We start from the raw sequence: 19,608 nt of genomic DNA on the forward strand, positions 1-19,608 counted from the left end.
TAGTACTCACTCTCTACTACTCTCGACTACTCACTCTCTACTACTCACTCTCTACTACTCTCTACTACTCTCTACTACTCACTCTCTAGTACTCACTCTCTGCTACTCTCTACTACTCACTCTCTACTACTCACTCTCTACTACTCTCTACCACTCACTCTCTGCTACTCTCTCTACTACTCACTACTACTCACTCTCTACTCTCTACTCTCTATTACTCATCCTCTACTGTCTACCTCTCCACCTCTCTCTACCTCTCTCTCTACTACTCTCTACCTCTACCTCTCTACCTCTACCTCTCTACCTCTCTACCTCTACACCTCTACCTCTACACCTCTACACCTCTACCTCTCTCTACCTCTCTCTACACGCACACATATTGTGGTACTTTGGAATTTGGGACCGCGTGGGAGACAGGGCCCTACCCCTGTCTATTCCGGCATCAGGTAACCGCGAATGGACAATGCGGTATGTACAAGCGCTTTGTAAAACGTTTTATCGATAAATGCACTTCATATACGATATTACATATTGACTTCGTGGGTTCCATCTTGGAGCGGTGGCCATCTTATGGTTGCCCTCACATAGGCTACACATTATGAGCAAATACGGGCCTTTAGAACACATGTGCCTTCCTTTGACTTCTCTGTGACCTGGGCAGCCTGGCTCCGCTGCCCCAGGTCAGTTCGGTCCCAGGAGCTCCCCGTCCTACGGCCACCTGTGATTAGCATCAGGGTTTGACACACCATAAAGCCTTTTCATCCCACACAAGCCTCCGGCTAATCTCTTTCACACCTGACTCTTCCTGCTTTATGGCTTGTTTTCCAAACAGGAGATGCCCGTGTTTATTGGGGCCTGTTGATATCTGATGTGGGATCTGAGCCTCGCTGGGTAAATAATTGTGGGCTGGCTTAACTGGAATGTGGGATGGTCATCATGACTCTGCCTTTTCGTTTGTAATGAATACATGTAAATGACCATATCATAAACCAAGGAATGTGTGCCTGAAGCATGATATTTTGTATTTAAGGAGAAGCCTGTTTCTGTAAGTTTGAGCAGTCTCCTGAGAACATACATTGTGTTGTACTTCTCTGATACCTGTGATTGGTCTGCAGCCAATAAATCGATCTTTGACTTCACCCAGAAGACTCTGTGTTTCTGTAAGTCTGAAACAGGAAGAACCCGAAGTCTTAAGGTGTGTTCCCCTGCACCGCTGGGCTTTAAATTCCCAGTACTTCAGTTGGCGCCCAACTCGGGACGATTTCAGCGGTACCAGTCCAAGCTAGAGGTTCGTGAGGAGCTTCGTGTGGAAATTCCGGAGGATGGCCGCCACTTCATCGACCCCTGCATGTCGACGTGGTCCGAAAGTCTTTTCTGCGAGGTTCTCCGCGTCCCGACGGCTACGAAGGACTGCTGCCCTGATTAATCGCCCTGTTTTGGACCCTTGATGAATTTGGTAGAGCAAAACAATCGCGAGAGTCTTCTGGTGACGCCATCGATCATCGATATTCAGTTAAGTATAAGTGGAGCGTCTCCCAGTTTGTTTGGTATCCTTCGGGATTTTTGGTATCCTTCGGGATCATTTTGATTTGGAGCTTACAAGTGCCAAAGCCAGAGGACTCGTGTATTCATGAGACTATCGTAATCGATAATCCTTTGAAGTTTGAAACTAGACTAGTGAGCGAAGATGCCTCGTTCTAGTGTATTTGGAAGATTATTTTGTTTGGGTTGTAGAAGGGATTCCCAATTGGAGGATTCATGTCCGGTTCCTCCAATTGGAACTCCAACTTATGAGCTTTATGTGAAACATGGCGTGGGCCCCATTGCATATAATGAAGTATGGATCCGGTACACCAGGAAGGATGGTGTTTTAAAATGGCTCCAAAATGGTAGTTTCGATACCGATATTTTAGATAATTTGGAAGTTAAGTTGTTTAAAAAGAAAGCCCGGCCGGCGATGTTTGATTCTTTCCGCCTATGGCGAAAGGAAGCCAAACAGAAGAAAATTAAGCTAGCGAAAAGGAATAAGAGAGAAAGAGGTATGTCAATGATGCAAGCAGCTGTGCAATTTAAAGATAATGAGGAGGAACAAATGAATGAGCAGTTACATAGACAGCGCAAACTAGGGATCGATAAATGTTACCCTGTTTTGTCACCCCTTGTGCAAGATGAAACAAAAGAGAAAGAGAAAGATTCCCTAATGTCTCATTTGCTAAGTTCGCCACCCCCGTATGCGAAAAATGCCACAGCGCCTCCACAGCTCGTAAATGTGCAGCCTCCAGTTAATGTGCCGCAAGCCTTCCCACAACCGCCGGCTCCTCCTCAGCTGGCTCCTATCCCTGCAGTGCAGCCCTCTGAAGGGCCGCCAGTTTTATTACCTGTTGTCCCCGCGCTTCCTGCGATTTTGCCTAGCACATCAGCTGCCTCCCCTGGCGCTCCTTCTTACACTACCCAGGTACCTGTATCTGACTCCACTTTTCTTCCCTCTGTCTATCCCCCCGTTTTCGCCTCAACTTCTCCTTCAGCACGACAACGCCTAGCTAATGTAGTTACTAGTTTAATGTCGCCTCTCTTTGGGTCATCTAGTGTGACCCCTGGGTTACAACGAAAGCAGCTGCCTGGTCCTGAAGAGAAGGAGGTGTTAGATCATCTGGCGCGTAGGTGGATTGGTTTCCCTTCACTCTATAATGTGGGATCAGTTGTTAACGTTTTCCACCAATGGGATGCCCCAAAACAGAGGTATGTCTTTGACAAAATGTGCGAATTCCTCTGCGAGGAATTGGAGGATCATGGTTCAAACCCAAACCCACAGGAATTGTGTCGCGTGCGATTTGATTTTGAAACAGGTACAATTGTGGGTCCCGATGTGGATAAAGCGGTTGCGACTTTACTGTCCTTCAGGAATGGCGATTGTCAACAATCATTGTTCGAACAGGAATTCCCTGTGGGGAAAAAGGGAAAAGCGCGACAATACCCTATGAGAGAAGTCCCTCCGGTATGGAAGGAAGCCATTGCGCCTGATGCCGCTCGAGGTATTGCTGCTGCTCCAGCACATTTTCAACGTGTTTGGGTACATGTCCCATGGAAGCGTTCTGAGGTGTTAGCGCTTAAGCAGACATTGCCTGACCCCCGTAAAAACCCTGCAGGATATTATAAGGAGTTATCACAAACTGCAGAATCGTGTGTCATGAATCTAGCTGACATAGATATGTTGTTTGGGAATGTTGTTCCACAGCCTTTATGGGGATCCATCCGTAATACGGATCATGCTGCAGAACTAGGGGGCACATGGGCTAATATCATTGCTGCAGACGCTGGCCAAGTTGGTGGCGCGAAGCCTGACCCTTTGGTAGCAGACCTCCCTGGTAGAATTATTACATACATGAAAACTTTAATGCCCGCGATGCGCGTGAATTGGGATAAACTATCCGCATGCAAGCAGAAGAAAGATGAGACTGTGTCCGATTTCTTTACAAGGTTTGAAGAAACGTTTATCGACCACAGTGGTCAAGATATGAGTACTGAAGGTGGCCAACGGTTATTTGTTGATAAATTTGTGCAGAATCTACTTCCCGTGTTGTGTAAGAAATTAAAAGATTCAGAGAGTTCTTGGGCTGTTTCCTCTTCAGCGCAAATACTGGCTACTGCACAGTATTACGAAAATAGGGATAAAGATGAGAAAGATAGAACAGATAAGATAACAAAAGAACTGAAAACGAAGGTCCTCTTACAGCAGGCTTATCCGCCACGTGGAGGTCAGAATAATTATAGGCAAACACAAGGTATCTATCAGCAACCCCAACAGTTTCAGAATAACCAGCAAATGAATGCGTATTATCAACCACGTATCCCTATAGGTCCCAATCAATGTTCATATTGCAGGGAGGAAGGTCATTTTAAGTATAGTTGTCCTAAATTAATGCAGCGTACTAGTAATGGGTATGGCGCAAGAGGTAGAGGTGGTCAGCAAGCTCCTAGAGGTAGAGGGCGTGGAAATGTTCCCCAGAACGCGCGTCCTCTTCCGCCTCAAAATACGATAAATAGCTTTGATCAGCAAGCCAATGCAACTGGCAATACAGCTCAGTACTATAATAATGATTATTATGCAGAAGACGACAATGTGGAAGGGAATGATTACTAGGACAGCCATAGACAGAGAGAGGGAGTTGTTTCAGTGCCAGTGGATCAGAGCGGACCATATGTTAAGGTGACTACAGCGGGTGTAACAGAGCCCTTTCTGCTGGACACTGGTGCTGCAAAGAGTTCAATTATGCATTCAAAACTCCCCGGCGCGCCTTTGTCTGGCGAAATGAATGTTTCAGTAGGTTTTTCTGGCGCCCCAGTTAGGAAACGCATGCAACGCTATATTGTTCTCCCTCAGGAGTACAACTTACATTAGGTAAGGAAGTGATTTCCCCGATGTATTTGTCTAAGAATGCAATGCCACCCAAATTGTCATCCCTGCCGGATGTCCTTTGGGCTACTGGTCCCAATGATGTGGGTCTCTTGGAAATACCGCCATACGTGGTCACTTTAAAGGCCAATGTTAGATTGCCACGCATTCCCCAGTACAAGATCTCCAATGAAGGTCAGAAAGCGTTGTTAGCAATTGTCAGTGATTTGATTACAAAGGGTGTGATTGAAGAGACAAGAGGCAACGGTTGCAATAGTCCTGTTTTACCTGTCTTAAAACGAATGGACCCTTCACAGCCACCTGTTTACAGATTTGTGATTGATCTTAGAGAGGTAAATAAGATTGTTGTGCCACAGTTTCCAGTTGTCCCTGATATAACTGCCTTGTTAACTATGATTCCAGCCTCCGCTGCATGGTTCTCAGTGATAGATTTAAAGAATGCTTTCTTTAGCATCCCAATTGCAGAAGAGAGCAGGGACATTTTTGGCTTCAGTTTAGGAGGTCGAAGCTTCCGCTTTAAACGCGCTCCCCAGGGCTACTGTGAAAGTCCATCAATATACAGTCAGGCTTTGAAAGCGCAGCTTGATGCACTTGTTTTACCTAGTGGCGCTATCCTTATTCAGTATGTTGATGATTTGTTAATCGCTGCGGATACTGAAAAGATTTGCAAAGAAGCTACAGTGTCATTGTTGCGTCATTTGTCTGCCTTTCATCATAAAGTGTCTCTCTCAAAACTGCAATATTGCCGACAAGAAGTGACCTACTTAGGTCATCTCTTATCGAAGGAGGGAAGGAAACTGACCCCAGAAAGAATTCAAGCCATTACACAACTGAGCGTGCCAAGAACACAGAGAGAAGTGCGTGCTTTCTTGGGCATTACTTCATACTGTAGGCACTGGATACCAAATTTTTCTTTGCTGGCAAAACCTTTGTTAGCACTAACATGTAAAGACACACCGAATCCTATCCCATGGTCTGAAGAGTGTCAGAAAAGTTTTTTGGAATTGCGTAATGCATTATGTTCAGCTCCTGTGTTGGGTACCCCCGACTACAGTAAGCCTTTCACATTGTATGTTCACGAAAAGGACAATTGCGCATTATCAGTATTAACACAGCCTTTTGGAGACAGACCGCGTCCATGCGCATATTTTTCGTCAACCTTGGACCCGGTAGCTAGGGCATTGCCAAGTTGTCTGAGAGCTACAGCTGCAGCAGCTATGTCTATTCGACAGTCTGCTGGACTAGTGATGGATAATACATTGATTGTAATGGTTCCACATGCTGTGGACACATTGGTAAACAGGACCAAGACACAGCACTTAACTAGTGCACGATTGTCAGGATATGAATTGACACTGTTAGCCAACCATATACACATAAAGAGATGCAACACGTTGAATCCAGCTACATTATTGCCGATTCCAGCAGACCTAGATGAGATTGAGCAACATGATTGTCTGTTCAGAACAGAAGAAGAGACAAAAGGGAGAGTGGATCTCAAAGATACTCCCCTGACTGAGTGTGATGGTACCTTATGGGTGGATGGTTCGTGCTTCAAGCTTCCGAATGGTGATACAACTGCTGCATATGCTATCACGACTTTGCACACGATTGTGGAAACTGCGCGTGTGCCACATAATTTGGCTCAAGCAGCAGAATTAATTGCCCTTACAAGAGCATGCGTGTTGTCTGAAGGAATGAAAGTAAACATATATACGGATAGCCAGTACGCCTTTGGCGTGGCTCATAGTTTTGGGCGATTGTGGAAAGAACGTGGGTTCCTGACTTCACATGGAGCTAAAATTCAGAATGGCAAGATGGTGAATGATCTCCTTGAGTCACTGACCCTACCGTTACAAGTTGCGATTATGAAATGCAGTGCGCACAAGAAAGTCACTGATGATGTTGGTCGTGGTAATGCGTTTGCTGATGAAATCGCGAAAGAAACAGCAAGAGATGTGAAGACTCGAATGTATGTTGCAGGCCCTGCAAGATGGGTTGGTGATGTTGAAATGTGTGAAGACACGATAGAGAGTGTGAAGTCCCTTCAAGCTGAAGCCACAGAGAAAGAGTTGAGCAAGTGGAGAGAAAGTACGGGTAAATTGGATGAGAATGGTTGTTGGGTTGATTTGTCAGAACATCGGCGATGGTTGTTACCTGATGCATATGTGCTTCCAGTGGTTACTATGGCACATGGAATGGCACATACCAGTATGAAAGGAATCTATAAGTTGTTGGCTCCGGTATGGCAGAATGCTGGATTTCCCAAGTGTGCAGAGAATGTGGTCAAGAATTGTATGGTATGTTTGAAGTAAAACCCTGGTAGAGGAACCCCAACTCCAGCTGGTCATTTTGCGCCTCCATCATATCCATTTGAGGTTTTGCAGCTAGACTTTATCCACATGGAAAGGTGCATCAACTTGAAATATGTACTGGTTGTTGTTTGCGCTTTCTCAAAATGGATAGAAGCATATCCCCTAAAAGACAACACTGCTTTATCCACAGCCAAAGCCCTTGTGAAGGAATTTTTCCCTAGGTTTGGAATGCCAAGAATGGTGTGGAGTGATAATGGGAGTGAGTTTGTGGGTCGAGTGATGAAGAATGTGTGTGAGGGATTAGGGATAAAGCAAAAGTTTCACGCTGCAAATCACCCCCAATCAGCTGGATTAGTAGAGTGCTACAATGGCACTCTGAAGCTAAAGCTGGCCAAAATCCAGGTGAGCTCCGGTCTTAAATGGCCTGACGCTCTGCCTTTAGCACTCCTATCCACCAGAATGACTGTGCATTCACGAGTGGGACTTAGTCCATACGAAGTGGTTTTTGGCCGCCCGGCCAATATATGGGGTGTGCCAAGACCGACGAAATTCAGCGAAATCGAACATCCAGTACTGCTTGACTATTTGTATGAATTGCTAAATTGCGTGTTTTACACCAACAGGTGCATGATACTCTGCCCCAGGCCTCTGAAGCTCCGGGACACCCTATCGACCCTGGCACATGGGTCCTCGTGAAGAATTTCCAGCGGAAGAGCAATGATGAGCCCCGTTGGATCGGCCCTCACCTCGTACTTCTGTCGACAAGATCAGCGGTTCGAGTAAAAGGGAAAAAGAACTGGATTCACTGCAAGCGGATCCCTTTGCCTCTACCATATGACCAGTGGGTCCAGGAGGGTATCACTGATTCTGAAACAGACACTGTACCTCATTTTGTACCATTTAGTGATGCACGCGTAAGAGGCACAACTTCAGAACAAGAGAGTGACGATATTTTGCAAGAAGCTGTGCCACCGTCAATTCGATTGGACACCACAGAGCCTGAACTCTTGTTTCAAGACCAGACAGTAGCTGGTAGAAACCGCTACAACCTGAGACCAAGGCCTATGGACAAATAAGGATTCCCTTCCCTTACTATTTTTTTTGATATTATAGCTCTCCCATCTGAAGGACTTTCTTGATTTTTGTTTTTCGAACCACCATCCGGGTTCAGCCGCAGGGTCGCGGTACCAAGACTTTGGGGTACAGGCCGAAGACGTTAGGTCAACGGTTCTGGTTGGTCTAGGGCGTTCCCTGGACCGACAGGCGTACCCCTTAGCAGAAGATACTCACCCGCCGCGAGCGGCACGATTAGAGGATGGAGTTTTTCAAGATGGAGAGACTCACTGAGGAAATGAACTTTAAAGCGAAAATATGTAAAATAATGAAGAGCAAACGTTTTATATTATTATGTTTGTTTATACTATGTAGTATGACGGTGTTTACTGTAGGATTTGTATTCTTCTCCTCTCAAGAGCCCATTGCACCCACTGAACAGCCTATACCTCCTCCTACTGTCTCCTTGCACTCTTTCCACCCTCTGCCCGAACACGAACAAGCTAGACGATAAGAGTTTGTAAACAACTCGTTTATTCAGCTCCTGCACCAACTAGTCATGAATACAACCAATTGCTGGGTGTGTGGGTTAATGCCACATACCATTAACAAGGGTATTCCTTATCTAGTGCTGCCGTTTAGTTACAATGGATCGTCATGGGCATTCCAGACCATGTTCCTTTTCGCATTAGATGCCTACTCCCCGCGACAACCGCGTTCCATCAGACCTAGCACAAATAATAAAGCCTTAATGAAAGGAGTCGCCGATGTGAGCAGAGATATCGACGCATACTCATCTATTCCCAAGGATGAATTGCGAGCTTATGTAGGGTGGAACGCGACGGGGTATAGCATTAGTCTGGGTGAAAGGCAGCGAAAAATCTCATCCCCAATTTGGGTTGTACCCCACATAGGTCGGTTCTGTTTACAAGGTAATGGTCAGAATCCACGAACTCAACTGGGGAGAAGTGACTGTACTGAAACGTACACTTTTCCATCGCAGTTTTCCCCTGCGTTTTTGGCTGCCAAGGGTACATATTTTGTCTGCAATGACTGAGCATATACATGGTTGCCCCCTGATTTCTCGGGCACATGTTATATTGCAAATTTGCTACCGCCAACATTTACTGCTGCCTCTGACTATCACAAGACCAGAGTTGTAAGAGGCGTGATTAGTAAGGAGGATACTGCCGGTCAGGAAGCGGGAGACTTCTATTTGGGTTTCCTGCCGTTTTGGGGACCTATGGTCAATAGTAGGAACCTGAGACAACTGACTCGTGTGGTTGAATCCACTGTTAATGTTACGGCTGGTGCCCTTGGTAATTTGACAGCTGAGCTCCAAGCGGATCGCCTCATGACTTTGCAGAACCGTATGGTTCTAGACGTCATACTTGCAGACCGCGGTGGGGTATGTAAGGTCATCCAATCTAGTTGTTGCATTTTCATACCAGATAACGCTCCAACAGTTTATCAAGCCATCTCCAAACTGCATAGGATATCTGAGTCCATACACGTGGATAAAGGAGATTGGTCACTGGTGGGGTGGTTCTGGGAACTGATATCTGCCTGGGGTTGGAAGATTCTGATGGTCATTGGAATGATCTTAGCCATTCTTTTCCTGTTCTGTCTGTGCATACAGTGTGCTCCTGCGATATGTGGCCTCTGTGCTACATTATGTGTAAGGAACCCTGTATCGAGGGACGAGCTAAGTAATAGGATGATGCTACAGCAACATCTCCATGACTTCATGAATATTGACCTAGACTCGGATTGATGTGAGTATAGTTATTGCCTATGTAAGGGCAAAAGGAGGGTCTGTGGTACTTTGGAATTTGGGGCCGCGTGGGAGACAGGGCCCTACCCCTGTCTATTCCGGCATCAGGTAACCGCGAATGGACAATGCGGTATGTACAAGCGCTTTGTATAACGTTTTATCGATAAATGCACTTCATATACGATATTACATATTGACTTCGTGGGTTCCATCTTGGAGCGGTGGCCATCTTATGGTTGCCCTCACATAGGCTACACATTATGAGCAAATACGGGCCTTTAGAACACATGTGCCTTCCTTTGACTTCTCTGTGACCTGGGCAGCCTGGCTCCGCTGCCCCAGGTCAGTTCGGTCCCACGAGCTCCCCGTCCTACGGCTACCTGTGATTAGCATCAGGGTTTGACACACCATAAAGCCTTTTCATCCCACACAAGCCTCCGGCTAATCTCTTTCACACCTGACTCTTCCTGCTTTATGGCTTGTTTTCCAAACAGGAGATGCCCGTGTTTATTGGGGCCTGTTGATATCTGATGTGGGATCTGAGCCTCGCTGGGTAAATAATTGTGGGCTGGCTTAACTGGAATGTGGGATGGTCATCATGACTCTGCCTTTTCATTTGTAATGAATACATGTAAATGACCATATCATAAACCAAGGAATGTGTGCCTGAGCATGATATTTTGTATTTAAGGAGAAGCCCGATTCTGTAAGTTTGAGCAGTCTCCTGAGAACATACATTGTGTTGTACTTCTCGGATACCTGTGATTGGTCTGCAGCCAATAAATCGATCTTTGACTTCACCCAGAAGACTCTGTGTTTCTGTACGTCTGAAACAGGAAGAACCCGAAGTCTTAGGGTGTGTTCCCCTGCACCGCTGGGCTTTAAATTCCCAGTACTTCAATATGCACATATATATATGCATATATATGCACATGCATTTATATATATGTATGTGTATTTCGTTGCGCGCGCTGCATCGCATTTTGCGATACATCGCGTGCAAAGGAATTCGTTTTATTTATTTAAATGTGTACTCACCTCCGTTCATCCATATTCCGGTGTTTACATTTCCCCACTCTGCCCCTCCCCCGCCTCACTGCCCCACCAAACTCCCTTCACGGACCGCTACTGCTAACCACACATCTCATCGTGAGATCGGATTGGCTGTCAGCACTTCATCCAAGAAGTGTTGGCAGCCATCTTGGGACCAATATACATGATAGCACATCATTAAAAAGCATTGCAGTTAATAGAAGGTTTTAAGACTTTAGTTACATTATAAATCATTTGTTGATGGTACCATACTCATTTTAGGAATTGTGGTGTGTTTTAAGGTGATTTTACCATGTGAAAAATTCTTCTGCTGGGATATCATGAATCATGTTTGAGAGAAAACTATTTTCTCATGCTTTTCCCACAGAGGTTTGGAAGGTGATCTATAAGCTAAAGTGATAGCATATATTCTGTAAATTCACAATATCTTTCTCAGTCATGTGAGAATGAAGTCTTACATTCTCAGTAAAACATGTACATCCAACAAGGGCAGTGACTGTCAGTTGATTCCTTTGTGTTCTACTGCAGCTTCCCAGAGTGTTTTAAAGAACATCTAGAGCGCTAACAGTCCTACTTATAACAAACGTATTGCACACCTGAAGCCTTCTTGATTGGAATAAAGTGGTAACTCTTAAAACATTTAATTTAAAAAGGAACAAAATGAGGGGGTTCATTTTGCCATAGAAAGTATGATTAGTGCTGCAGAAAGAAAAATTAGGGCACATTTTGAGTGACTTCTCAAATCCTCTCTTATTTCATAAAAAAATTCTGACATGCAGACTGAAACATGCACTTTTAATACCAACAGCAGACTTCCTTTGTGAGCAGTAGCTTTACTACAGTGATCTAATGAGCAACTAGAGTGCTAACATTCAGAATTTATGGTAAATGTGTGACATATATGAAACCGGTCCTAGGATGCTTGATTCCGGTCCAGGAAAGACATGGCTTGGCAGTTCGGGCTGGACTGTTCCCATGAGGCACAGGGTCAAGACTGATTTGCATATGGCCATGTCTCAACTGGGGTGGTCGTGGTGAGCAAAATAACGATGGATTAAACCCAGATCTGTGACTGGGGTGAATGTTTTGCCAATGTACAACATTCCGTCCATCATCTTGTGTGTTTTGCTGTTCGTCCTATGTGGGAAGGGTATGCCCAGACGTGGGTCCCGTGTTTACTACGCCACTGGAGTCAAGCTAACCTGGCTGAAGAGGGGTAAAACCCCAAAACGGGTCCTAGGATGCTTGATTCCGGTCAAGGAAAGGCATGGCTTGGCAGTTCGGCCTGGACTGTTCCCATGAGGCACAGGGTCAAGACTGATTTGCAAATGGCCATGTCTGAACTGGGGTGGCGTGGTGAGCAAAATAACGATGGATTAAACCCAGATCTGTGACTGGGGTGAATGTTTTGCCAATGTGCAACATTCCGTCCATCATCTTGTGTGTTTTGACATATCTGAATACCTTCTTGATGGAATCAAAGTAAAAAACTGAAAGCATTTCCTACTGAGGAAACTGCAGTAAATGAGGAAATTAGGAAACTTCATAACAAATAAATCTCCCAAGATGGCCACCAGAGACAAAAGAGTCCAAATGCAGCACAAATATCACCCAGATGTAGCCCACATGTAGCCCAATGACAGAAGTGTGCCAAACACTTTTTTTTGGTGTTTTTGCAGTTTTATATAGTGCAGACTTGTCAGGTATTGGAGTGCTTTACATGAGCATTGGTTACATCACACAAGAACAAATTCATTTTGGTTGTAGACATGGGGAGATTAAGGGATTTGACCAGAATCACAGAATGTAGAGCTGAAGCAGAAACTCCAACCTGGTTCCCCAGTTGCAAAGTCTGCAGCTCTGGAAGTAACACCACATCCTCTCCCATAAGTGCAACATTTAATCAAGTGGTCAACTGGATAAAAAAACATAAAGATAACAAATAATTTAAAAGTGCTTTGTCGCTAGTTGAAAATTCAGAAAATATGTCCTCATTTTAGTTTTTTAGAGCACTAACCATAATTTTGATGCAAATAAGACCCTCTCATATATGTAATTTCTAAAGGAAATGCTCTAGGTATTACAGTTTTGATTACATCAAGATGACGTCAGGCGTTCCACGCTTTTGTAATAAATATAGAATGTTAGCAATCTAGTTGTTTATTAGGATACTGTTGAGAGGCAGAGGCCAGGGGCACGGACTCTGAAAATTGAAGGCAGGTAGGAGGGTGCAGAGGCAACAATTTGACCACACTATGGCAGGAAGGGCAGTGGCTGCACAGAAGACTATGGAGGGCAGTGGAAAGGGGGGCAGGGGCAACAAACCAACAATACAGGACTGGCAAGAGAGGCTGTGGCAATATAATAGACCATTGTGGGCAGAAGGAAGAGGCAGTTGTAGTACAACCATACATGCCAACAGACCCGATTCACCCAGGAAACGTCTAATGTTTTTAAGTTCAAATGGGCTTTATTTGATCTGTTTCCTGTCTACAATCTACTCTTTTTCAATGTAACTCAAAGGGGAAAATCAATACCCCAGGTTTTTTTTTCAAAATCTCCCTCTTACCAAGTTCAAAGTGTTAGCAAGTATGGTACATTGGATCATGGAAGGCAGGAGGAATTGGGGTAGGGACATGGACTCGGATAACAGAGGACAGGAGGGAAATGGAGAGGTGCACCAAACTGACCCTACAGGGCAGGCATCAGGGTTTGTAGCAGCACAATACACCACACAGAGCATGCGGAACAGGAGCGCAGCACAACAATCCATAGAAAGTAATAGGGAGGGGACAGGACCATGCACATGGACAACAGAGAACAGAGGGGAAAGAGGCAATGGTAGCTAGCTGACCATAATGGACAGACAGGAGAGAAAGCTGCAGCATAACAGACCATAAAGGGCAGGAGAGATAGATTAGGGGCATTACAATGGAACAGACAAGCCAGGAGGGAGGGAATAGGGGTCTGCACATGGAAACAGAGGGCTGGGGGCAAGGGGGCAGGACAGGAGCAGCAAGATGACCATGGAGGTCAGGCAGGATGGGCACTAGAAGCAAGACACACCATGGAGAGCAAAAGTGAGACTATGATGGCATGCACGCAGACCATGGAGGGAAGGTGGGAGGGGGTCAGGGGCAGCTAGCTGACCACACAGGGAAGGTGGGAGGTGCTGTGGCAGCACAGAAGACCATGCATGGCAAGCGTAAGGGTTAGTGCCAGCACAATGGCTATGATGGGCAAGAAGGAGGGTGCAGGGGCATGCACAAAGGACCATGGAGGATAGAAGGGAGGGTCAGGACCTGGGCACAGACAAGAGAGTTCAGGGGAAGGGGCCTCACAACAGACTACGCGGGGCAGGCAGGAGGAGCAGTTGCAGCACAACAACCAGGGAGGGCAGAAGGGTGTGGCAGTAAAATGGACCATGGAGGACAGGAGGAAGGGGATAGGGGCATGGAATGTGGACAGGCAGGGTGGAGGTGGCAGGGACAGGTTACAGTCATCTGACAATGCTAAGCAGGTGGGAGGGGAGTGGCAGCTCAACAGAACACTCAGAGTAGATAGGCGTGGCAGGTCCATGGAACATGGTGGGCAAAAGGGATGGAGCAGGGGCATGAACAAAGATATCGGAGGGCAGGGGGAAGGAGAATAGGGGCAGCAAGCTAAGCACAGAGGCAAAGCAGGAGGTCAATTATGGGGCATAGAATTGGGCAATGGAGGGCAGGAGAAGTGGACTGGTACATCATGCTAAATGGAGGGCAGTGGCAGCACATCAGACCATGCATGGCAGGAGGGAGGAGGCTAGTCCATGGATTCAGACAACAGAGGATAGGGAGGAGGTGGATGGGGCAGCAAGCTAACTTCATAGAAGACGGGAAGGCCAGTGGCAGAACAACGGCCACACAGGGCTGTAATAAGGGAGCAGGGACATAGACTTGGACAGTGGATGGCTAGGAGGAGGGAAGGCAAGAGCAGCAAGCTTGGATGGGGCAGCACAATGCCAGGCCCTGCTTCCAACCCCCCACCATCCAATGTGATATGCATCTTACTTAACGTTAAAAAAAAAGCCTAGAAATTTGCTAAAAAAAACAAAGATTACAGGGACGGTATAGTTAGACTCAGATTTCACTCATACACAACCAGTGAACTTCAGCAGTTATAGTTACCTGAGCTAACTATAACTTACGCCCCCGCAATGTACTGCTAATGACCTCAGACATTACAACATTCATGACATGGTCAGTTACATCACTCATGAGATCACTCATGACATCTCAAATGAGCTGTGAATGGAATGGAACTATAATCGCTAGAACTTTATTTAGGGATAGTGTGTGTGTAATAACACCCCTTTTTTTCCTTTTCTTTCGTGTAAGAACCATTATAACACGCAACGTGCCCAGATTAATATGGCCGATAGCCTTTCACTTCAAAGTACTGTGTAGTCCACTGTTTATGTTTATGTTTGCAATTCTAAGTATGTTTTTTACGAATAAGTCACGTTGACGAACATACAGGTATGGCGGTCACCGGGCAAGATATGCTGAAATGACATTGTGTGCATATTAACACTTGGTTTCTTTTCTTTATTGTATCAATTCTTGAATTTTCACATCTTGACCGGGCCAATATGGCCACCAGCTTTTTGGATTAAAGTAATGAACTACTGATGATGTCACATATTACATCTAAGGGTGGGCGGAATTTGCGGAAGTGCCTTTCGCAAAATGTCGCGAAACGGCAAAAAATCTCCGCGAACACACGAAATTTCGCGTGCTCGCGAAGATTTTGTGCTGATTAATGCGTTACTGAATTTGACCTTCAACTCGGGCACCTGCTTTATTTATATCTGTAAGTGCTTCCTGTTGAGGTTTAATTTTTGTGACAGGAGCACCGTGCCAGAAGGAATCCTGCCCTGCATATTTATCCAAGAAGATGCCACCGTTTTGTGCAATACCTCTACTCAACTGGGGTACTTTCAACTGGCTAATCAGTAAGTGCTACCTCGGTGGGTAAATGTATAGTGCTTTTCCTACACTACAGCTGCTTAAAGGGCCAGAAGAGTTGTCTTCAGCGACCATGGGTGTCTGTAACTTTTGCCACCGCTCCGATGGGCGCCGGGGTCCCTCGAGTGAGCTGTCCATCATAGTGGGGAAAGGGCGGGAAGATGTTCCACACCACTGGTGTGTGGGCTGGGGCTAAACGGCGGGGCTTCTATGCACTTCACATGCCTCTTGTTTATAAAGGGTCAGAGACCGACCAGCGCAGCAGATAAGGAGACAGAACCTCCTGGTGTCAGGAACTACACAGAGATTGTGCTCGAGAAATTTATGTATGCACAGACCTCCATCAAGGATTACAGCAAATTGTTGACGGTAGATATGTGGAGAAAGCACACCTGCCTAGCCTTCACCGTGCTCACGAATCTTTTGTGCTGATTAATGCGTTACTGAATTTGACCTTCAACTCGGGCACCTGCTTTATTTATATCTGTAAGTGCTTCCTGTTGAGGTTTAATTTTTGTGACAGGAGCATCGTGCCAGAAGGAATCCTGCCCTGCATATTTTACAAGAAGATGCCACTGTTTTGTGCAATGCTCAACTGGAGTACTTTCTACTGGCCAATCAGTAAGTGCTACCTCGGTGGGTAAATGTATAGTGCTTTTCCTACACTACAGCTACGTAAAGGGCCAGAAGAGTTGTCCAGTGACCATGTGTGTCTGTAACTTTTGCCACCGTGCCGATGGGCGCCGGGGTCCCTCGAGTGAGCTGTCCATCATAGTGGGGTAAGGGCAGGAAGACGTTGTACACCGCTGGTGTGTGGGCTGGGGCCAAATGGCGGGGCTTCTATGCAGTTCACATGCCTCTTGTTTATAAAGGGCCAGAGACCGACCAGTGCAGCAGATGAGGAGACAGAACCTCCTGATGTCAGGAACTACACGGGGATTGCGCTCGAGAAACTCATGGATGCACAGACCTCCATCAAGGATTACAGCAAATTGTTGACGGTAGATATGTGGAGAAAGCACACCTGCCTAGCCTCCACCGTGCTCACGAATCTTTTGTGCTGATTAATCCGTTACTGAATTTGACCTTCAACTCGGGCACCTGCTTTATTTAAATCTGTAAGTGCTTCCTGAGGTTTAAAATGACAGGAGCATCGTGCCAGAATGAATCCTGCCCTGCATATTACCGTCCCGCCGCGGATCACGGAAGTTTTGACATTTTCGATTTCTGCGCAGAACGCGAAAATTTCGAAATTTCGCAATTTCCGCGAGCGAAACGAAAGTTGTCGCCCACCCTTAATTACATCACTCATGACATGGTCAGTGACATCACCGATGACATCACTGATGACATCTCAAATGCCATCACTGATGTCATTTGAGATGTCATCAGTGATGTCATCAGTGATGTCACTGACCATGTCATGAGTGATGCAAAATGTGACTTCATCAGCAGTGCATTGCGGGGGCGCGAGTTATAGTTAACTGAACTAACTATAACAGGGGAATTTCTATGGTTTTGTACGAGTGAAATGTCCAAGTAACTATAACGCCCCTGAAACCTATGTTTCTTTCAGTGAATTTCTAAGGTGTTTTAATTGCTAATTTGTAACTATAATGTGCCTTAAACCTATGGTTTTTTCAGTGAATTTTAAAGGTTTTTTAAAAGCTAATTTCTAACTTTAACGTGCCTGAAACTTATGGTTTTTTTCAGTGAATATATATATATATATATATATATATAAAGACAAACAAATATTAATATTTCAATTATTTATACAATAATAAAAATAAAGTAAAACCCTGTAAAAGCTACACATGCTATTTCCACTGCAGTCTGGGCAACAGTAGGGAATGCATTGGACTCTGGAGGGGTAAACTTTGCTATACCCACTCTCCTGTTTGCAACAGTAGGGAAAGTGTTGGGCACTGGAGTGGTATAATTTACTATTTCCACTTCAGTCTGTGCAACAGTAGGGAAAGCGTTGGACTCTGAAGGGGTACAATTTACTATTCCCACTCCAGTCTGTGCAACAGCGGGCAAAGTGTTGGACCCTGGAGGGGTACAATTTACTATTGCCACTCCAGTCCCTACAACAGTAGGGAAAGCGTTGGATGCCAGAGGGGAAAATTTACTATTCCCACTCCAGTCTCTCCAACAGTAGGGAAAACATTGGACTCCAGAGAGGTAAAATTTGCTATTCCCATTCCAGTCTGTGCAACAGTAGGGAAAGCGTTGGACACCTTATTTCCACTGTGGTCTGTGCAGCAGTAGAGAAAGCATTGAACTGAAGAGGAGGATAATTTACAATTCCCACTCCAGTATGTGCAACAGTAGGGAAAGCTTTGGGCATTAAAGGGGTAAAATGTACTATTCCCACTCCAGTCTATGCAACATTAGGGAAAGTGTTGGACACCATAGGGGTAAAATTAATATTTCCACTCCAGTCTGTGCAACGTCAAAAAAAGTAGTTCACTTCACACACATTACATAATTTAATAACTATTAATTGACCAAAAATATAAAACTATAAATATAAAAATGATATATATATATATGTATATATATATTATCTACTGGCGGTCGCCAGTAGATAGTTATAGTTAGGACCGTGTTTCCACAGGAAATCCGCAACATTCTATTTGGAATAACTTTGGCGCCGGTTGACGAATGCTCGCGAAATTTTCAAAATAGGTGGGGCGCTCCGTTCCGCTCCTACCCTGAAAGTCTCGGGGGGATTCGTCAAGCGGGGGCTGAGAAAAAAGGGGGGTCCCAAAACACGTTTTCACCATGCAATTTTCCATAGGGACCTTTAGTCCAAGGTACAGCCCGAACGGCTGAACAGAATGACTTGAAATTTGGCAGAGAGGTAGTCCTCAGCTCAGGGATGTGCCTTTTGCATATATGGAGTCAATCTGTTCTGTAGTTCCTGAGAAAATCAAAAGTAAAATCATATTTATATGTGGGCGGAGCCTAACCACACATCTCATCATGAGATCTGATTGGCTGTCAGCACTTCATCCAAGAGGTGTTGGCAGCCATCTTGGGACCAATATACATGATAGCACCTCATTAAAAAGCATTGCAGTTAATAGAAGGTTTTAAGACTTTAGTTACATTATAAATCATTTGTTGATGGTACCATACTCATTTTAGGAATTGTGGTATGTTCTAAGGTGATTTCACCATGTGAAAAAGCCTTCTGCTGGGATATCATGATTGAGAGAAAAATATTTTCTCATGCTTTTCCCACAGAGGTTTGGAAGGTGATCTATAAGCTAAACTGAGAGCTTATTTTCTGTAAATTCACATTATCTTTCTCAGTCATGTGAGAATGAAGTCTGACATTCTCAGTAAAACATGTACATCCAACAAGGGCAGAGACTGTCAGTTGATTCCTTTGTGTTCTACTGCAGCTTCCCAGAGTGTTCCAAAGAACAACTAGAGCGCTAACAGTCCTACTTATGATAAACGTATGGCACACCTGAAGCCATCTTGCTTGGATTAAAGTGGTAACTCTTAAAACATTTAATTTAAAAAGTAACAAAATGAGGGGGTTCATTTTTCCATAAAAAGTATGATTAGTGCTGCAGAAAGAAAAATTAGGGCACATTTTGAGTGACTTCTCACTCACTTTTCATTAAAAAATTCTGACATGCAGACTGAAACATGCACTTTCAATACCAGCAGCAGTTTTCCCTGGTGAGCAGTAGCTTTACTACAGTGATCTAATGAGCAAAAAGAGTGCTAACATTCTGAATTTATGGGAAATGTGTGACACATCTGAATGCCTTCTTGATGGAATCAAAGTAAAAAACTGAAAGTATTTCCTACTGAGGAGACTGCAGTAAATGAGGAAATTAGGAAACTTCATAACAAATAAGTCTCCCAAGATGGCCACCAGAGACAAAAGAGCCCAAATGTAGCCCAAATATCACCCAGATGTAGCCCAAGTATAGCCCAATGACAGAAAGTCCCAGAGTGTTCTTAAAA

Source organism: Triturus cristatus, chromosome 4_2 (assembly GCF_964204655.1).
Source record: "Triturus cristatus chromosome 4_2, aTriCri1.1, whole genome shotgun sequence".
NCBI lineage: Eukaryota > Metazoa > Chordata > Amphibia > Caudata > Salamandridae > Triturus > Triturus cristatus.